Source organism: Dipodomys spectabilis, unplaced genomic scaffold (assembly GCF_019054845.1).
Source record: "Dipodomys spectabilis isolate Male_0828 unplaced genomic scaffold, ASM1905484v1 ptg001438l, whole genome shotgun sequence".
Classification (NCBI taxonomy): domain Eukaryota; kingdom Metazoa; phylum Chordata; class Mammalia; order Rodentia; family Heteromyidae; genus Dipodomys; species Dipodomys spectabilis.
In genome coordinates, this window is record NW_024872115.1 from 9,405 (window position 1) to 29,489 (window position 20,085).

Consider the following 20,085-nt stretch of genomic DNA (forward strand, 5'->3'; position numbering starts at 1 on the left):
TCATTAGTAATTTATGTTAAGTATTTCACAAGTTTTATGTCTCTTAGTTCTTAAGAAAACATTTGCTATGATGCTAATGTTATTACCATTTTAGAGTTGAGAAAAATTGTAATTAAGTCACTAAGTGCATGGCCCAAAGACACACAGTGAGGAAGGAAATGAGTCAAAGTTTCCAAAAGCCTTTCAGCAATACAAAAACGGTAGGTGAAATATCTCCATTCTCTTACACTCTAAATACAATATTCATATTGTCCAATAAATAATAGCATAGCAATTATTGCCAATGGTAATTGTATTCTGTCACATTTTGTCTTCAACACAGATTGTGTTGGTGACATTGGGTTATCGTGCACAGAGCTGAGCTTATAAATTGAGGTCCAAAGAGAGGCAAATTTCTTCTGTCCCACAGTTCCAGTATTCTTTTAAAAAAGTACTAAAACTTTTAAATACCATCACTTACTCTCTTTTAAGAGTCCCAACATGAAATAAATTCACATATAATCACTCCAAAATGCTTTAAAAGTAGGAAATGATAAAACAGTCCCCTGTGAAGTAAATTTTTTTCTACTTTTAAAATTATTCTGAAAGCATTGTGATGGTTGGTCACACGTGTAATCCTGTTTGCTCTGCATAACTACTCAGGACCCTGAGAATTATAGATAAGAGTTGGAAGTCAATCAGGCCAAAAAATTCCTAAGATTATTTTTCCAAAATTTAAATAAACTAGCAAAGGTCCAGGAATGGAGATGTAGCTCATATAGTAGCTCACCAATCTAGAGAGAAAAGGCTTAGCGAGACCATGAAGCCCTGAGTTAAAACTCTGAGCACACCAACATGCAGGCATGCACACACACACACACACACATACACACACACACACACACTCACACACTTACTCAAAATATCTTTGGGTCAGTCTTTTCCATTAATTTCTTTTTTGTTTGTTTGTGTGTGTGTGTGTGTGTGTGTGTGTGTGTGTGTGTGTGTGTGTGTGTTTTAATTGTGAAAATACTGTACAGAGGGGTTACAATTACATGGGCAAGATAATGAGCACATTTCTTATCAAGTATTGTAGCCTCCTCCTTTGTTTCCCCTTCCCATCCCTTCCCAGCCTCCCCCCGGCCCCCCACCCAGTCCTCCCCCCCATTAATTTCTTTGTTAACAATATTATATGGGTAAAATAAAATAAACTCTTCCATCTCAGAACATTTTCTAATGTTTTTTATTGTAAAAGTACTGTACAGAGGGGTTAAAGTTACATGAGCAAAGTCATGAGTGCATTTCTTATCAAGCATTGTTACCTCCTCCTTTGTTTTTCCCCCCACCATCCCCTCCCCTCCACCTCCACAAGTACACTTCTCATCCCCACACCCCCACACCCCCCAACATGTTGTCTTGTGCATCTCATTGTTACAATGGCTCAACTTTTATCTCTATTTAAGCATTTTGATTTTTCCCTTTCCTTCCCCAAATTAGAGAAGTGTATTTTCAGGATGTAGTTGCACCAACATCAAATCCAGTGAAAACAGGGCTTATACTGTGGGGGAGGACCATATAAAAAACAAAAAAAAACACATTGTACATTATAAATATGTTAGAAACAACAGTAAGAAAGAATAAAAAAAAAACACTTCTGTCCTTATCTTGGGGTTCATTTAGCTTAACATCATCTTATTTAGTAATATGCATATAGCTTTTGATCTTTTCTGCTTATCCCAGTTTTCTGCTTATATTATTTATTGCAAGTAAGGGATACCTTACATATATATACATTCCAATCTATATTTATATTTATGTATATAAATATACATATATATACATATATACAAATATATATACATATATATGTATGTGTAGATAGATAGATAGTTAGATAGATAGGAAAATACATACACACACACACGCACACACAAAATTTTCTTGATTCATTCATTTTCTGAGGGGCATCGGGTTTGGTTCCCTATCTTAGCTATGGTAAATAATGCTGCAATAAACACAGCTGTGCTGGTAGTTATAGTATGGTCTTGTTTTATCATTTGGGTGAATGCCCAAAAGTGGGATTGCTGGGTCATAGGGGAGCTCTATGTGGAATCTTTTGAGGAACCGCCATACTTCTTTCCAAGTGGTTGAACAAGTTTTCACTCCCACCAAGAATGGAGTAGGGTTCCCTTCTGTCCACATACCCTCCAGCATCTGTTGTTGTAAAAATGTGGAAATCTTCATGAATTTGCATGTCATCCTTGCGTAGGGGTCATGCTAATTCTCTCTGTATTTTTCCAATTTTAGTGTATGTGTTGCCAAACTGAGCACAGAACATTTTTTATACATAAAGTGGAATTGATTTTCCTAAACTAGAAAATTCAACAAAAATAAGTTCAAAAGACTTGTCGTGAAATTTTAGAACCATATATTTCTTATTTAAGCACACATTTAAGAATAAAGTCAAGTTAGATATGTCAAAAACAAAATAATTCCGGATATTTGTTGTTCAAGAGATGTGTAAGAGTAGAAATTCAATTATTCTATACATGGCACCTGTCATAATGAGCACTGTAGCAAGTGCTAAGGTTTGTTAAAAATTTTACTGTTTTAAATATGTTTAATTTTGGGAATTTGCTTATATGTGCCAAAATTAAGACTGTTTGGCAGGTCATAAAACTTTTCCATAAAGTATTTAAGATTTATGGTAGCAGACATATACTACTAAGTATGTACATTTCAGAGTTTATAGAAACTTTACTATGAGAAGTTACAAAGTCTGTAAAGAAACAGAGAGAAGAGTTAAGATTTTAACTACACAATTTCTGTTAAAACTTGAGGGCTTCTTTTGTATGTTAGTGAGAAAAAAATGATGATATAAGCCATATACAAATGATGAGATGAGCCATAAAGAAAGAGTAATCTTAGTGGGTAACTTTAAAAGCTACCCGTAGCCTACAAAACTCTTGTGAAATCATAATCTTAGCCAGTTTTAAATGTACAGGAATATGAGTAAATAGTAAAATCTAATATGTAGAACACTTCAAAAACTGGAAACACTGGTGTTTGGTTTTTATTTTATTAACCATTAATAATTAATTATTGGTTTTCTTTATTTGTAGCATTGTTTTCCTTTTTGTAATAGAATACAACTTTTCATAACTCATAATCAGGAGGTACTTTGAGAATGTTACTGGGAGGTCCACACCATTTTTTATAGGTGCATGTGAATGTACAAAGAGAAAAATTAAGAACAAAATATTGATTTAAAATTTTCTCAAGTAGAAATCTGAATCAGAAGTGTTGATAAATGTATACACCTAAAATCTTAGTCCTAGGCTGAAGCAGTGTCTTTTCAGAATTGAGGCTACAAATGTGAGAGCTGTGTTTTGTTTAGTTTTTTGGTTTGGTTTTTGTTTTGTGGGGCTTGAACTCTGGAGCCTGAGTGCTGTCCCTCAGCTTTTCAGCTCAAAGATGTTGCTACCACTTGAGCCACAGCACCACTTTTGTCTTTTTCTTCTTCTATGGTGCTGAGGAATCAAACCCAGGACCTCATGCATCCAAGGCAAACACTCTACCACTGAGCCACCTTGCCAGCTTCTGAAAGACTATGTTTTAAGAAATCATCTAAACAACATTTGCTTTCTGGTTTGGGTTATATAATGAAATATATGAATATCTTTTTACATTTTTGTCATTTTTATACTTCTTTTTATTGTGAAAATACTGCACAGAGGAGTAACAATTACATGGGTAAGATAATGAGTACATTACCTTTGTTTCCCCTTCCCATCCCTTCGTATCCTCCCCACCGTCCCCTCAACCAAAGTTGTAAAGTTCTTTTTTCGACATAAAGACTTGTACATCTCATTGTTGAAATGGGTCCTCCTGTATCTCTGTTTTAACGATTTGTTTTTTCCCTTCTCCTCCACATACACCAACTTCATATATTGTGAAAACAAGGGTTATACCAGGGGGGAGGGACATACAAAGCAATAAAAACATAATTTTATAAATATGTTAGAATCCATCACATGAAAGATCTCTCTCTCTCTTTTTTTGTCAGTCGTGGGACTTGAGCTCTAGGCCCGGCAGCTGTCCCTGAGCAATTCAGCTCAAGGCTCATGCTCTACCACTTGAGCCATAACTCCACTTGTAGTTTTCTGCTTTTTTTTTTTTTGTAATTAAGTGATTACAAAATTTGCCAATTTTCACAGTATTTTGGGATGATGATGCTCATTTAAAGTCACAAATTCATTGTAGCTTTCCTGGAGCAAATTGTCTATCACGGTCTGTAACATATAATGGTGTACACATATACACCATACATGTGATCAGCAGCATGGGGATATTTAATAGTGGTTCGACCAGAGGAGTGGAAGTTCTTTGTTTCTTCTTTTCTTAAGTCCTTCTGCATGGGTGATCTGCAGGCAGCCTCCTTTTTCTCTGGGATTCCAGCAGCCCCTGCTGTGCTGCTTGCCACCAGTAAGCATTGGAGTAGGAGTCTTCGTGCTTCTCTGTTCTGAAATTCTTTTTCTCTCTTTCTTTTTTGTTATTTTCCACCTCCTGTATTTCTCTGGGTGTTCATCTTTTTGTTTTTGTCGGTCCCTTGGGGAGGTTAAGCTTAGGAACTCTAACTCTCTTTTTGGTTGGGGAGAGCTGTGGCGTTTCCCTACTGCCCTGTTGCCATCTTGGTCCCCCCTCCCATTTTCATACTTCTAAATTTATACTAACTTCAGCCACTTTATCCTTTGCAAAGTCATGAAATAGCTCTGAGAATTTGCTTCTGTGAAGAGTGTTTTTGGATTTATTTCTTCTGCTTTCTATCCATTCCCTATTCTCCAGTTAGAATAATTTCAAATAGTAAAAATGGAAAAAGAGAAAAAAATCATGGTGAAAAAACAGAAGTAGAAAATTCACTGGATTTTTTGACCAGTTCAACCAACGTGAACTATTGGGGAATACATGTACACCTCATTCCCACTATTACTCAAAGTCTCTAGTTAGGCAATTCTGATGAAGACAAGGAACTAGATGAAAAAGTGAGGAATGGTATCATTTGCTAGAAAAAAATAGAGAAGTGTCCAACCAAATTTCTTCATTGGGCTGTTAAAAATAATCGGCTTACTACAGTGCAGAGACTACTTTCCAAAAAGGCCACTCATGTGAATACTAGGGATGATGATGAGTATAGCTCTCTTCATCCAGAAGCCTACAGTAGATACTTAGACATAGTGCTTATATGTGGAATGATACCAGAGTGGCTTCTTTCTTACTGCATCATGATGCAGATACCAATGCCCAAACTAAAGAACTCTTGACAAACTTGCATCTTGCTGCTGGGAATAGAAATAACAAAGGTACGCTGGATCTGCTTCTATTGAAATATTATATCAAACCAGGTCAAGAACAACTTGGAAGAAGTTGCATTTGATATTGCCAAAAGGTTAAGTATGTATCACCTCTTTGAAGTTGTGGAAGCCTGCAAAAATTTTTCTCCTAAGTCATAATGGTTTGGTTAAGTTTCTTAAATTTCAAAAATGCCTATCCATCTTTGTGTCCGTACAAAATATTTTCACAATACAAAGCCACATTAATATCTTACTTTAAATACTCATGGATTCCATGCTATTCTTCCAAGTGAATTGCCTAACTTCGATGTCAAAATGTATTCAAGATTTGTTTGTATACATCTATAATGATTTCTGCAGAGTTTGTGATTTTTATAATCAGAAATAATTTTAACTTATCTGTTGAAATGAGTAATACAGAAACTAAAGATATTTCTGTTGCTTGTCTGAAAAAGGATATTTTAAAGTAATCTGTATTCTGTTTGTATAATATCCATAATCTATTTCATTCTCTCCTAGATATAATACTTTTAATTCTACATTGTTTCATAATATATAGGTTCATTAATAAATGTGTCATTTCAGATAGCATTCCGTATAGAAATAGTTTAAGATTCTTTTTTTTCCCCTAGGTTCTTATAGTATTTTATTTCTTTGGGATAAATTGAAAATGTTATCTAATTTCAAAAGTTTTGTAAAGGTTATGCTATGTAAAGGCCTTTCTAAGGTGATGATTTAATACACTGATGTCAAACTAACTTTCAATTCAATGAATTACATGTATCGTTACAACTGTATTTTTGTAATCAATTTTTAATAACTGTTTTTCATTTCTTGCATCTGAAGAATGAAAAATATGGAATACTACACAAATTTTCATATCATCCTTGTGCAAGTGCCGTGTTAAACTTTGTATTGTAATTAGGGTAGATGTGCTGTTGAAGCATGTAGTATCCTCTAAATTTAAGTAGTTAATGATGCAATCTTTATACAGGCATATATCCTTGGTTGACTATTTGTAACTAGGAAAACTTATTGTTCCTAAAAATGCTATTGATATTACTTCTCTAAAATTCTGTGTATATTGGAAAAAAACTTATATTTTATGTTCGATTGCTCACATTTGCAATTTTTTTGTCAATGAGTATTTTAAGTCTTTTTCATTTTAGATTTCATCATACTTTGAAGAATTTAAAGCTAGGTCCAAAGGTGATGGCTTTTCAAGTACTTATTTATCAGCTGAGTTAGCTTTGTGGACGTAAGGATTCAAAGTAAGCCTTGCTTAAGAGCTACTTCTAAACTTCTGCAGCTTAAAAATTCCTAAATGAGATCTTATTGGCACAGATGTCTACCTGACCCTTTACCTGTCTTCCATTTAGGAACAGACGAACCAGAATATCTTACCCTGACAGCATAGATTTTCTTACTGGAACAAAACTAATCTTAATTACAAGGGATCATAGAGACAGGAACAGTTCAGATAGAAATGTTTAGACTAGAAGGTATTTTATCAAAATATAATTGGTTATTATACCTAATATTTCAAAAGTATCTAAAGCCAAGAAGGTGAAAAAATTGTTCATATGCATGATTAACTAATGTCCTGGCCAGTCTACCATCCAACCAGGCAGGAATTTACACTACTGCATTTCTATCACCAAATATTTTCAGAGTTACAAGAGAAGTTTATATGTCTCTCCTCGATATTAGGCCTTAAATTGTTAATGTTTTAATCAATTTAATTTTTTAATCAATTTAATGTTTTAATGTTTTAATTTAATGTTTTAATCAATTTAATGTTTTAATTTAATGTTTTAATCAATTTAATGAATTGGAATATAAATAATTAGGTTTAGAATACATATTAGAATATAAAAATATCAATGCAATATCTTTGGTATAAACTTGTGATACATTCTAATGTTCTTGGTCTTCTGAATTCACATTGCAAAAAAAAATAGTTTTCCTCTAATCTATAAGGGATTTTACGCTGCTACTCTGTTTATTGTTTTAACTCACTGGTCGCAAACTGATTTTCTCCATATTTCTGAAGCATTCCTAATGATTGTACACAAATTTTGCTGATATGGTGTCTACAAGGTATTATTCTTCTGCAGGACCCAAGATCCTAGGATCCCAGGTCCCAGTTATCCGCATCATCAGATAACAAGGACAAGATTTCTCACCTAGGCCCATGCAACATGCCAACAGAAAGTAATTGAAAATCCATCTCAATTTCTCATTTCCTATAGTATTTCGGGACCGCAGCAGTAAGCAATTGTGAAATGCAAGACAACTTAAAATGAAAGATGAGATCACAATATCTGAGAGAAAGTACAATAATTACAACTTTAAATTTACAGATGCCCAGCCCATATGAGTGAACAAGATCACAAATGTCACAAAATTATTTTTAATACCCCTCTCCTAATGATTACTGAAAGATTTCAGTCCAGTATAAGTAGGCCTAAAAATTGTTCTGGGAACGATAGATCCATAATTGGTCTACCAAGGCTAGGAAAACTTTACTTACAGGTCAATTTTAATTCAGAAAAACATTAATTGAGAAGATCCTTAATGCTTCAAACTACTGGTACTACAGTAAATCTTGGTTCTGTAGTATAAAAATGCTATCATTCTCAAGGCAATGATAACCTACCTTTAATCTCCTGAAAATATATTCTTTTTCAAAACTTTTAAATCACATTCACCAAAATAACAGTTGACAAGTAAAGGATACTTAGTGACATTACAAGTTTTACAAGTGTAGGGAGCAAGTTACAATAGAGTTGAATTATTTACCCAGCACTTAAGCCAAACACGTTCAACCATTCATTAAAGTGTAGAAATAGTACCCCCCAATATTTGTTTTGTTCAGTAGGTGCCTTCCAAAAATGTGTTAAATCGATCAGCCTCCCATAATTCAAACCCAAACACTAGCTAATAAAGTAAATTTCATCACTTAATAAGGTACATTTTAAAAAGTCACAAATAGTTGCCTTATCATATGTTGTTTTATGTTTTCCCTATCTGTCTAATATAGTATGAAATAAGACTTTAAATCTTGAATATGGGTACTCATCATAGATGTGACAAATATAAAATCTGTCTTCTATTTCAATCACATTCCTCTATAGTAGTAAATTTTAGTTTTCTTCCTTTTCCAAAACTTATAGGTAGTAGAAAATATTATCCCATGTCAAATAAAATAATCACAAAACTTTGTACAAATCCATTCATAAAAACTGGTAGCTAGGAATATATTCTGAGCCATTTTTAAACTTTCTTGTTGACTAAAGATTAATCTTCCAAATGAATGAGAATATTATCACATCTCCAGTCTTGCAAATTGTTATTGCAGATGAATGAAATATGGAAATATAAGCTGACATACGTTCAAGTATATGCAGGATTGAAACTCCATGGAATGTATATAAACCTTTCAAAGTATTAACAGATAGTTTAACAGAATAACTATCAGGAAGATGAAACCAGAAAGGAATAATAGTAAAAACATAGAATGAATGAAAAATGGAACAAGGGGCAAGTACACCTAGAATACTCAATGTACACATGTGACAAAAGAAGTGGTAGATCTGAAATAAATCTTGGAGAAGGGGTTGGTTGAGAATGATAGAAGGAGTCACTCTGACCCAGGAGCATTGGAAAATTAGATAGACATATTTATTGTAATACACTTGAAAACATTTTGAAATTCAGTTAAAAACATAACAAAAAACAAAAACACACAAAAATCACAAGCAAACAGCAACCTCTAGATAGGATAAATATGACCTCTCAAAATTTTAAATATTTAATGAAGGGTAGTCTTGGGAAAGGAAACAAAACTGTTCAAAGAGGGAAGTTTGGGGTAGCAGAGAATTTTGAACAGATTTAAATAGATTGTCTAAGGTTATAAATCACCTGCATCTGCTGCAAATATTTTCTTCTCTGAGTTCTCTTTCTCTGCACTGGATACTCCAGTCCTAAGCCACACTTGATAGCTTGTGAAGATAATTTGGAAGAAACAAGATCAAGAACCCATTACACTACTGGAGACACAACACTCCTCTATATGTTCTCTCATCTCTCTTCACTACTCTTTCATCATTCTTTTAAGTCAAGTGATTTTGAATTATATCTTTCCTTTTTGTTCTGGCAAAGTAATTTGTCAAACTAATTCACTAAATTTTATTTACCATTTTTTTCTATCATGCTGTTATCTTTCCAAGAGAGTGCATTAAACTTTACCCTTGCATTTGGTTGCCACGAAAACCCAACATCTATATTAATGAGGACAAACTCTAATGTAAAACTTTGTCTCTGAAAAAAACATTCCAAGGAGCTGTGATCACAAATATTTAGCTATACTTTTTCTTTTACCGTGAAAGTCTTCTTGTATTTAAAGTGCCCACAAAAATAAGGACTCCACCACTTTTGGATTCAATATCTTCTAACCTCAAAGATATATTTTGCTAACAAGATGCTTTGAGGAAACCGAAGAATACTCCACTTTTATCTTCTCTCTTAAGACTCTCCTTAGGCTTGGAAAAAATTATGTGAAGTGAAGTAAGCCAAGCCCAAAGAAACAGAGGTCCCATGGTTTTCCTTATTTGCAATAGTTAGTATCTGTATGAGTCAAGCAGAAAAGGTCAGATAAGGTTATAGGAAAATGAACCATAAGATATGTATTTAAATTTTTTTATTTCATGCATTTGTTTCCAATGCATTTATAAGATTATTTCTTTGTTGTTTTGTATGTCCCTCCCCCACAATATAACCCCTGCTTTCATTGTATTTGATACAGTTGGGGTCGTTGCAACAATGAGAAGTACAAGTTGACATGTCGAAAATGAATTTTACAACTTTGGTGTGGGGATGGAGGGGTGGGGCAGGCTTGGGTGAGGGGGGAGTCTGGGAAGGGATGGGAAGGGGAAACAAAGGAGGAGGCTACAATGCTTGATAAGAAATGTACTCACTATCTTGCCCATGTAATTGCGACCCCTCTGTACAGTTTTTTCACAATAAAAAAAGACTCCCCTTAGATACCATATGAGGAACAGTGAAGATATTTTTTGTAAAATTATTTCAATAGACGGAAGTGGCACTGTACTCAAGTGGTAGAGCACTCGCCTTGAGCTGAAGAGTTGAGGGACAGCGCCCAGGCCCAGAGTTCAAGCCCCATGACCGACAAGAAAAAAAATCATTTCAATAGATTATTTTTCTCTTGGTCTTGCATTTGCTCAACAAGATGTATGGAGAAGAATAGAGTTAAATCATCCATACCTTGTGACAGTGTCTGTTACAACGGACAATAATTCTTTGTCCTACTTCTATGTTCTCCTCTTAGCTCTTGCCTGATTTCCAATTAATCACAGCTTCTTGGCTTCAAGTCTAGTGAAACTGAAGGACTATAAGGCATCCCCCACTGCTACATCATCTTGGTTTCTCTTTTTAAACTTTTTTATTTGGATGTGGAATTTATTTTCATGTCTTCACTCAATCTGTTCTGCATTGTAGTGAGCCAAATAGGCTCTGTAAAATCACTTTAGGTAGCAAAAATATTAACACAATCTATTTCAAAAAGTTTTGGAATCCCTCTACTGCTGAAATTAATACTCTTAGCCAGGGCTTCTAAGAATGTGTTTTCTTATTTGCTCAATTATTTTCTGATCCCAAAACTTTTTGGCTTATGTAATAAGAGAAGTCTTCACTATGTCATGTTAATAAGGATATTATATTTTGTGAGCTACTTAGAAATGAGAAATCATTGGTTTAAGATATCCAATCAGATTTTTTTTTCTTTGTTTCAGTGCTTCACATGCAAAGACATTGTGGAAAGTATTTTAATCAGAAAAGTGTATATCCAGTACCTGCTTTCATTGTGGAGGGAACTTTCTCCCTAAATATTTTGACCCAAATTATTTTTTTTTCAGAGAATTACTGTTTGGTAATTAAAGGTCAATTCATAAATTTTGATGCCTTTTTAAAAAGAAGTTTGAATTTAAACTCCAGTACAACATTGTTTCACAGTGAGAGTATGTTTTCTGGGTAAGGACAATTGTCACGGGAACCTACAGGATTTATAGCAAGGTTTGTGAAGTTTGTTTGTTTACTGTGAAAATGAGCCATCTTCATCCACATTGCTCCCTCTCAGCTTAGTCTCCATGGATTTCTTTGCATGAAAGCCTATTTTCCCAGGCAATTTTAAATTTTCTTAATAAGCTAAGTTGTTAAAAAGTTTGAACAGTTAAAATTTACCTATCACAATTTTTAAACTTTTTTGAAATTCCTTTATCAGAATTGCGAATTCACCAATCCTAATTCCACCTTTACCATCAAAAACACTTAACATATTATTGTCATGATAAAGTGTCGGTGAAAATATTATTTTCCAGTGGTTTTGTAATGCATATATATGATCATATAAGCTGATGCTGAGCAAAATGAACTCCAAGATATGGAAACAGATATTTATTTGCAGTTGTTGTTTTTAATGTACTACGTGATTTCTATTTTCTTTGGGGTTTTCCCTTATTGTTTATCCCCTGCTGTATTTGATTTTGATACCCTGTGTATTGTGTATACCTTTACCTTAATTAGGGAAGGGAAGATGAACAACAAAATGGCGAGACAAGACAATATGTTGAAAATGTACATTACAACTTTTGACGGGTTTGGGTGTGAAGGAAAACTGTGAGAAAAATGAGAGAGGGGTAACTATTTTGAAAAGTTATGTATTCACTACCTTACAATTACTGCAACCCCACTGTACATCACTTTGACAATAAAATTAAATTCAAAAAATAAGCTGCATAAAATATAATTTCACTGTATTGGTATAGTACATATAATTCTTTGTGTAGTAACTTTTTAAAAATCAACACTATTTGGCATCTAATTTGAATTAATTACCCCTTTTTAATCAGAGGACCATCAACTTGAATCCAACTAGACAATATTTTCACAATATACTTGCCAATATTTTGAAAAAAGAATAAGTTTATTACTTTCTCATACAAAAACCAAAAACATTGTAATTCTATAGAAACCCATAACTTTTGAAAGAAAATGCATTGCTAAGAGGAGAGAATATATGTGTTCTTCAAAATTCCTATGACTGATACCTACTCATTTTCAAATTCTGAACTTTCCATATCTGTTTGCATGTTATGAAATTCTGCAATAAATGCAGTTTCCAATGGGATGTTACAGATTGAGAAGTCAACAGAAAAATAGCCACATTGGTGTAGAGGATAAAACAATGAAGCAGCTTAATAATTAATTCTTCAAGAGTAAGCAATTGTTTATCAGATTAAGCTATTATTTCTATGACCATCAATCCCAAGATTTATCTCATAAAGTCATCTTAGCCCAACAGTTTCCAACATGTAGTGTGCACCTCAAAATTCCCTTAATTCACATCATGAATAGCTTATCTCTATTGTGAAAAAATACTACACCTCTGCTAATGTGATGCCCTCCGTGTTCTGGAAAGAACACCACAATAAACTGGGCTGTATCATTTTTCCACCAGTGGTATTCTTGAGATCAAAATACTTGCAAAAATTATTTACATTTATTCTTTTTTAACTATCATAGATATTCAGGATGTTAAGATCGGAAGAGTACAGTTCAAAGCCCACCCTGGCAGGAATGTTCCCTAGATTCTTATATCCAATAAACTTCTCAGAAAAAGCCAGACATAAGTGGCACTGAAATTGAAATGGGAGGGCAGGAGCCTTGAGCATAAACAGGCTCAGAGACAGTGTCCAGGCCCAGAGTTCAAGCCGTAGGACAAACCAATAAAACAAAAACTAAAACAAACCCCAAACCTAAGCATTATTTTTCATTGTACACAAAGGTACCTAATTAAGGAAATTGCTTCCTGTGTTACATGCAGGTAGAAGAAAGAAGATGTCACAAAATTATTCTCTTTATAGCATGTTATACCACAGCCTCAAAAATTGCTGTCTTTCTAAATTTATAAATTTATATAATCTATTTGTTGGCAACTCTGTCTATATTATTCACATTATCATTTCATACATGAACTGTTAGAATTATCTGTTAACTAAGTTCTAATTACAACTCACTTGAAAGAATATTTTACGCAAATAGAATGCAAGAATCATTTGTGAATTTGTCAATTAAACCCTCTATTAAAAAGAATTTTGTAGTATCCTATAGAATATGAAATTAAAAACATTTAATTTAAATCTGAATCTAATTTAGCAAGATCTACAAAGTCCTACATTAGTCAAACTTTGCTTTTTCTCTGGGCTTAAGCTTTTGTAATCCTTCATTAATTTTTTGGAATCCAATAGAATTATGATAACTTTGGATGGGAATTTTGCATGGAAATAATGAGCCATTTGTAATGAAGAGAGCATTTAAAACACAACTGAGGATTATATATGAGTTGCATTGCAATAGGAAACTTGACTTCTCAAATCATAGTGACAAAATTAGCCCAAACTTCCAACTGTGCACTCCTTTCTTGTTTGGTTTGTTTTATTAAGACAAAATTATATTACCTGGTCCAAGGAATGTATCACTATGTAATTCCACTCTCTAATCTCCTGTCTTAGTCTGAGTGCTAGAATTCTAGCCTTGTATCACACTGCCTTGGCATAGTTTCTTGGTTTATTTAATCTAGATACAGACTAGCAATTCTGAACTTCTCCAGTGATACTATCCACTAGACTTCTCAGACTGTTCATGGACTATTTTCAAAGATGTTCTAACCTTTGACACAGGATACGAACATTTTCAAATGCACCTGCGGGGTCTCTGATTCATTCCTCCATGGATCTGAGCCCCTTAATAATGATTACTTGACTCTCTTACTATTTCTGGTCCCAACCTAGATAATATTCTCAAACTTTTTTGAAGAAAGTTCACTTGAAGACTTTCTAATTTTAAAAATTATCACTTGATTCTAGTCTTACTCAGGACATATTTTCTATTGTTTTCTAACTTTTCTACATATTCTGAGAGTTGCTTCATTTGTGTATTTGTGTGTGCACATATAAGTGCCTCTGTGTGTATGTGTATTTTAATATGTATGTATGCAAAAGCCTCAAGCTCTTATTCATCATTCTTGCTCATGACTCATATTCCATCACCTAAGCCATTTGTCCAATCTAGCTTTTGGCTGGTTAATTATAGATAGTGTCTCAAAAACTGGTCTGCCCAGGCTGGATGTAAACTGAACTTCCCAGACTCCTTTCCATTCTTAGGTTTTATTTATCCCATAGAATCAACTTTTAAACTACAAACATTTTTATGAGTATAAAGTCTATACTGCAGCCCAGATTTTTAACTCAAGAATCCATATAATGATAGATGAACATACACATTACATATGCTGAGTGTACACTGTTAGTAATGTGATCCTAAGCTGGGTGGTGGTGAGATCTGAGGACTGGGGTTCAAAGCCAGCCCAGGTAGAAAAGTCCCCGAGACTCTTTTCTTCAATTAACTGAAGAAAACTGGAAGAAGCACTGTGGCTCAAGTGGTAGAGCATTAGCCTGGAGTGGAATAGCAGAGGGACAGTGCCCAGGCCCAGAGTTCAATTGCCAAGATGACCACCAACAAAAAAAATATATAAGTAAAGGATAGAAAAAGAAATGTCATCTTAGCCACCAGTTCATTGCTAGTATAATCCCTGCTCTCTCGAGATGGATGTTTTTTTCCAGTTAAGTCCATACTCTTATATCTGACTTGCATTGGAAGCAAAATTATACTTCCATTCTTCTTTCTACAAAGTTGATTTATTAGCAAGCATGATTTAGAAAGGGAGTGCCCTCATAATTCGTGTGCCACCTGGGAGTAATGTTTTCTCTATATCACTCCCATAAATCAAAATACTGGACTTGACTTTATTGTTTCAATGTTGTCTTATTTGTAGAGTCTTTTATAGTATACTGATCCCTTATACTTAAACACAGAACTTCTTTATCTCTTATTATTGCTATTGTTTCCCTTACTGTTAATGCACGTACACTTGGGAAATAATGCGCAACACATACACTCAAAAAAAGAATGATCTGAGAACCTTCTTCCCATTTAAAATTCGCCTTAATTTACAGAGAACTTACAAAGTTTGAACTCAATGTACTCATGGATAATGTATTTATATGCAACATAAATTTCATATTTTCTCTTTACTAAGTTATCTCTGAAAGACGTGTTACCTCAGGTCCAAAGGTGTCCTTGTGTTATTTCAGTGAAGCCAGAAAACATTCATCATAACTCAGGCAGCACCATCTATTGTTACTGGAGGTAACTGCTTCTGGATGTGGAAACTGATCCCAGGAAAGGAAATGAACATAGAGGAATGACAAAGTTCATGTTAACTTGTGCTTTCCTTTTTACTGTACAAGAAAAGAATCCCAAGGTTTGAAGGAAACTCTGTCCCTGACTTTTTTGACTGTGTTCTATACTCATATAAAACTTTTCTGTAAAATTCTAGTTGAGAGGATTACAAAAAGAAATAATGTGCCATGTGAAGTCCAGCATAGAACAAAAGGAAATAACATTGTTTTAAAAGGGTTCTACAGCAAAGAAACAAAGACATGGAGGTTTTAAAGTGTCTTATGGATGGATGTTCCACCCCTGAGATGATTCTCTTGTTGCAGGAGCCATTGATCAATTCTTTTTGTCTGGTCCTGAGTTCTCCAGAGCAATGAAGATTCCAAAAAAGCAGGATCCAGTGAGTATGATAAGTAAAAGTAGCCTCTTCTCAGACTAGTGCACCTTTAAGGAGGGTCTCAAAGAAATATCTGGGATTTTTTTCTTTGTTTGTTCCTTTGGTTTGTGCTAGTTCTGGGGCTTGACCCAGAGGCTGAAGTCTATCCCTGAACAATTGTCTTTCCTGCACACCTGCCACCAAAGCTAGTACACTTCTGCTTGAGCCAAAATTCCACTTCTGGTTTTTTGGTGTTTAATTAGAGATAAGAGGTTGACAGACTCTCCTGCCTGGGCTGGCATTGAACTAAGATATTAAGACAGCTAAGTGACATCAACTGTATAGATTTCTCTTTTGAAACAAGAAATATTAGATGAAGTTTATTATAAACCTAATATTTGACAATTTTTAAAAAAAGACTAGGTCCAGAAAAAAAAAGCTATAACTTAAGTAACTCAGCAGAAGTAGGTGTACTGAATCATTTTAGAATTATTTTTTCTGCTTGGGAAGATCTTGTCCTTCCTTTGGGGAAAATTTAAAGTCATATTTCACTTTTTTTGTTGGTTGTGGGGCTTGAACTCTGATCCTGGGTGCTATCCCTATGCTCTTCAGCTCAAGTTGAGTGATCTACCACTTTAGCTAAATCACCACTTCCAGGTTTCTGGAGGTTAATTAAAGATAAGGATCTCTTGGACTTTCCTGACCAGGCTGGCTGTGAACCACAATCCTCAGATCCCAACTTCCTGAGTAGTCAGGATTACAGGCATGAACCACCAGGACCTGGCTCATATTTGCATTTATGTGCACTGAATGACACTATGTAGCCAAAGAATGAAAATTTGAACCAAATGATGACATTGCAGCTTTTCAGAAAATTTGAATTAGCAATAAATATATCCTCTTTTTGCCATTTTGTTACATTAATGACTCAAACTATGGGACCCTTACATTAGCATCCTCTGCCATTTGTGTAGGTGTGTTGGGTCTTCGTTCATCCCACAAAAGATGGACTGGGTGGAGGAAAGGTAAGTTTGGCGATCACCTGTTCCCCAGCCTCCCTCAGCCCAGGAGACAATCAGACACAGCAGGGAGCCAAATCCAGCAGGTAGAAAACTCGTTTATTAACAGAGAGCCGCCCTTTTTAAAGCCAAAAAGGGCGGGTGGCATGGCAAGGGAGGAAGAGGAACCAATCACTGTCAAGGTCACACCCTATCATGCACCTAAGCCTACACGGGCTGGTTAGGCCCTGATCGGAAGGTCAATTGGGCTCTGCCCACTCTACTCTCTCCCAGTGCCATCTTTGCTGCCCATGTGCTCTACAGATTCCCCCTTTTTTTGTTTTAATGGCAGACCCAACTCCCAGTTAGTTATGCTTTTCCCTCCTCTGTAAAGGTTGTTTTAACAGGATTACATTGGTAGGGATAGCATTGGCTACACAGGGGGTTCCAGGCAAGTCTGGGGGTCGAGATTCGACAGACAAGGATAGGGAGGGCCCTTGTGCATGATCCAAGAGCCCGTCCCAGTTACCTCACATCTCCACCTAGCACAGTAATAAACATTAGTCCCACCACAGTTAGAAATGTCCGAAGCAGTTCATTTAATTCCTGGGCACCTGGTGTCTCTTAAATAAGCCAGTTCTTTGTACGTGCCTTTAAGCTAGCACAAGGGTCAAGATGACCTTTGAGCTTTACTGTCAGCTCCCAATGGCTCACAACATCATCTCTCCCCCCCGCCCCGTCTTTGTTTAAAGAAGTGAACCCACCTGTCTTAGGTTGGGTGGATCGCCTTGTCTGCCTTACCCTTCATGGGGAACTTCTTCAGAGAGAAACTGAAAGCCCTATCTTAGGTTGCTCAGACTGACACACCCTCTTACCCATCTCTGGTTGCAATTCCTCTTGGGGGGGGGAATTCATTCATTTGGAGCTTGATAACTGGCTGGCTAAGCTCATGAGAGTTTTGTAGTGCACATATAATGCAAGGAAGGCATAGAAAAAACCATCAGCAAAAGCATTACTAATCCAGGAAATGTCACTACTAGCCCTTTAACACTAGTGAAGGATGGGACAGCAGTCTTTGCCACTTCAGAGTCCAGAGGTGGGGATTTTTTAATCCAGCTATTTGCCTGTGGGGTTGGACAAGATCTAAACTGGAAGCATAACAAAAGGTGGTTGTTTAACAATAAGTATGGATTCAATGCCACTATATAAGCAATTAGTAAAAGAAAATTAAAACAGGTGACATTAAAATAATTAACTGCTACAAAAATATTAAAGTCCATAAGGTGGTGATCAATATGAAGGTCAGGCCACCAGGTCAAAGGGACAGCTTCTCTTGTGGTGCTATTGACGATTTCTGCATTGCCAGAGTTGGTCACTGCCCAGGTCACCTGTTGAGGTTGATGCAGATTCCATAGGGCCGTTCCCAGCATTGGGAGAGTCAGGATAGCCAACAGCTGGAGTATCGCCATCTGCAATTGTTAGAGAACACAAGAGCTTCTCAAGGGCTGGTTGCCCTTGGGGATGGTTACTAATTGTCTTTCTGGCTTTTCTCTTTAAAACACAAGCCTCGGCCATGACCGTTTTTCTTTCCTTATTGGTTAGCTTATTCTTAGGCATCCTCTTGTATAGAGGATATGGGTAAAAATGTAAGGTTCCTGGCAGGGATCCAAATGGGGGCTGTCTCCCCTATGGGAAAAACGCATCCAAATCCCCTGCCCATAGTAACTGGGGGGTCAGGTCCTCTCCATTGTTGTGTCAGGGGGTCCTTCCACCTGACTTTCACTTGGGGCTTCGGGTTTAGTTGTCCCCAGTGCTTCTGAAATCTGGATTCAGTTGCCTCTTTTGAAAAATTTAAAATGTTAATGGTAAACAAAGCTCTCTGTAAATGTATATGGGGGCTAACTCCCCCTTTTTTGTTTTATAGGCTATCAGAATACAAATTAAATGGTTTTTGAATGTCCTGAAGGGCCATAATTATGACCAGCATTTCTTTATATTGTGCTGACCCTTGACAAGGTTGAAATCTTTGTTGGTTCAGGGGCTTTAGTTGCTCCTCAAAGGCTGCATACGTAAAGCCTACCTTACCTCCATCAGTAAAAACATGGAGGGTGCCAGGAATAGGCGTAGAAGAAAATAGAGATGGCATTTTGAGGGGAAGTCGCCATAAAATGACAGTCCATTTGGATGGCCCATAATGGCAGTCAATTTGGCCTAGAAACCCCTCCAAGGAGAGAGCAAGACGAGCATTGGCTCGAGTGAGCCACTCAACATATGCCATCCGAAAAGGAAAAACAATGGAGTGAGGGTCAAGGCCATAATGTCTTTGGGCTTGCGTCCTTCCCTTCACAATATCATCTGCAAGTTGGTCTGCTTGAGAGTACACTCGAGGTGTGCCTCCCAGGGGAGTTTGAACCCACTCTAATGGCTCCCCACTTTGAGTTAAAACTGCAGAAATTAACGTGACACCTGCAAACAACCAAAGGGAAAAATGGTCTCACTAATAGAATACCTCTTTAGAGAAAATTTATCCAGGGCTTTTTGGAACTGCAAAAATATTGCCCTATGGCTGTCTGTAATTGTAATAACTTCTTGTGGCGTCCTGTCTTTTAACAGGGCAAATAAGGGCACAAGACTATCTTTAGGGACAGAAACCCATGGCAACAGCCAACTGATTTCCCCTAAAAGACTCTGAAGTTGGGTTAAGGTCAGAAAGGCTGGAATATCCAGCAAAGGCTTAAGGGAGCTAGCCTGATTCAAGGTAAAGTGGGTCCCAAGCACCTTACAAGGAGCTACCTTTTGAATTTGATTAAGGGCTATGGTTAAAAACCCTTTTTTTAATATGGCAAGAACCTGGGCCAGAAGGCCCTCCTGGCAGCTCGGGTCTCGGTGCCCCAGAATTATATCATCCTTTTAGGCATAGGCAAGGGAGGTATCTGAACACAGCAGAGGCCCTAAAATTGTGGCCAAGTATTGTTGGCAGAAGGCCGGGCTATTGGCCATTCCCTGTGGCAGCACTGTCCATTCGAACCTCCGATCAGGCTGGGAAAAATTAAGAGAAGGTATA

The 20,085-nt window shown here is 36.1% G+C and overlaps 1 non-coding gene and 1 pseudogene across 1 annotated transcript; both read right to left on the reverse strand.

Annotated features, from left to right (window-relative positions):
* Positions 1–2,203: 2,203 nt before the first annotated feature.
* LOC122103039 lies at positions 2,204–2,310 on the reverse strand. Its single transcript, XR_006146679.1, has one exon. It is a non-coding gene; the product is annotated as a U6 spliceosomal RNA (small nuclear RNA).
* Positions 2,311–6,180: 3,870 nt separating this feature from the next.
* LOC122103040 lies at positions 6,181–6,277 on the reverse strand (annotated as a pseudogene).
* Positions 6,278–20,085: the final 13,808 nt, after the last annotated feature.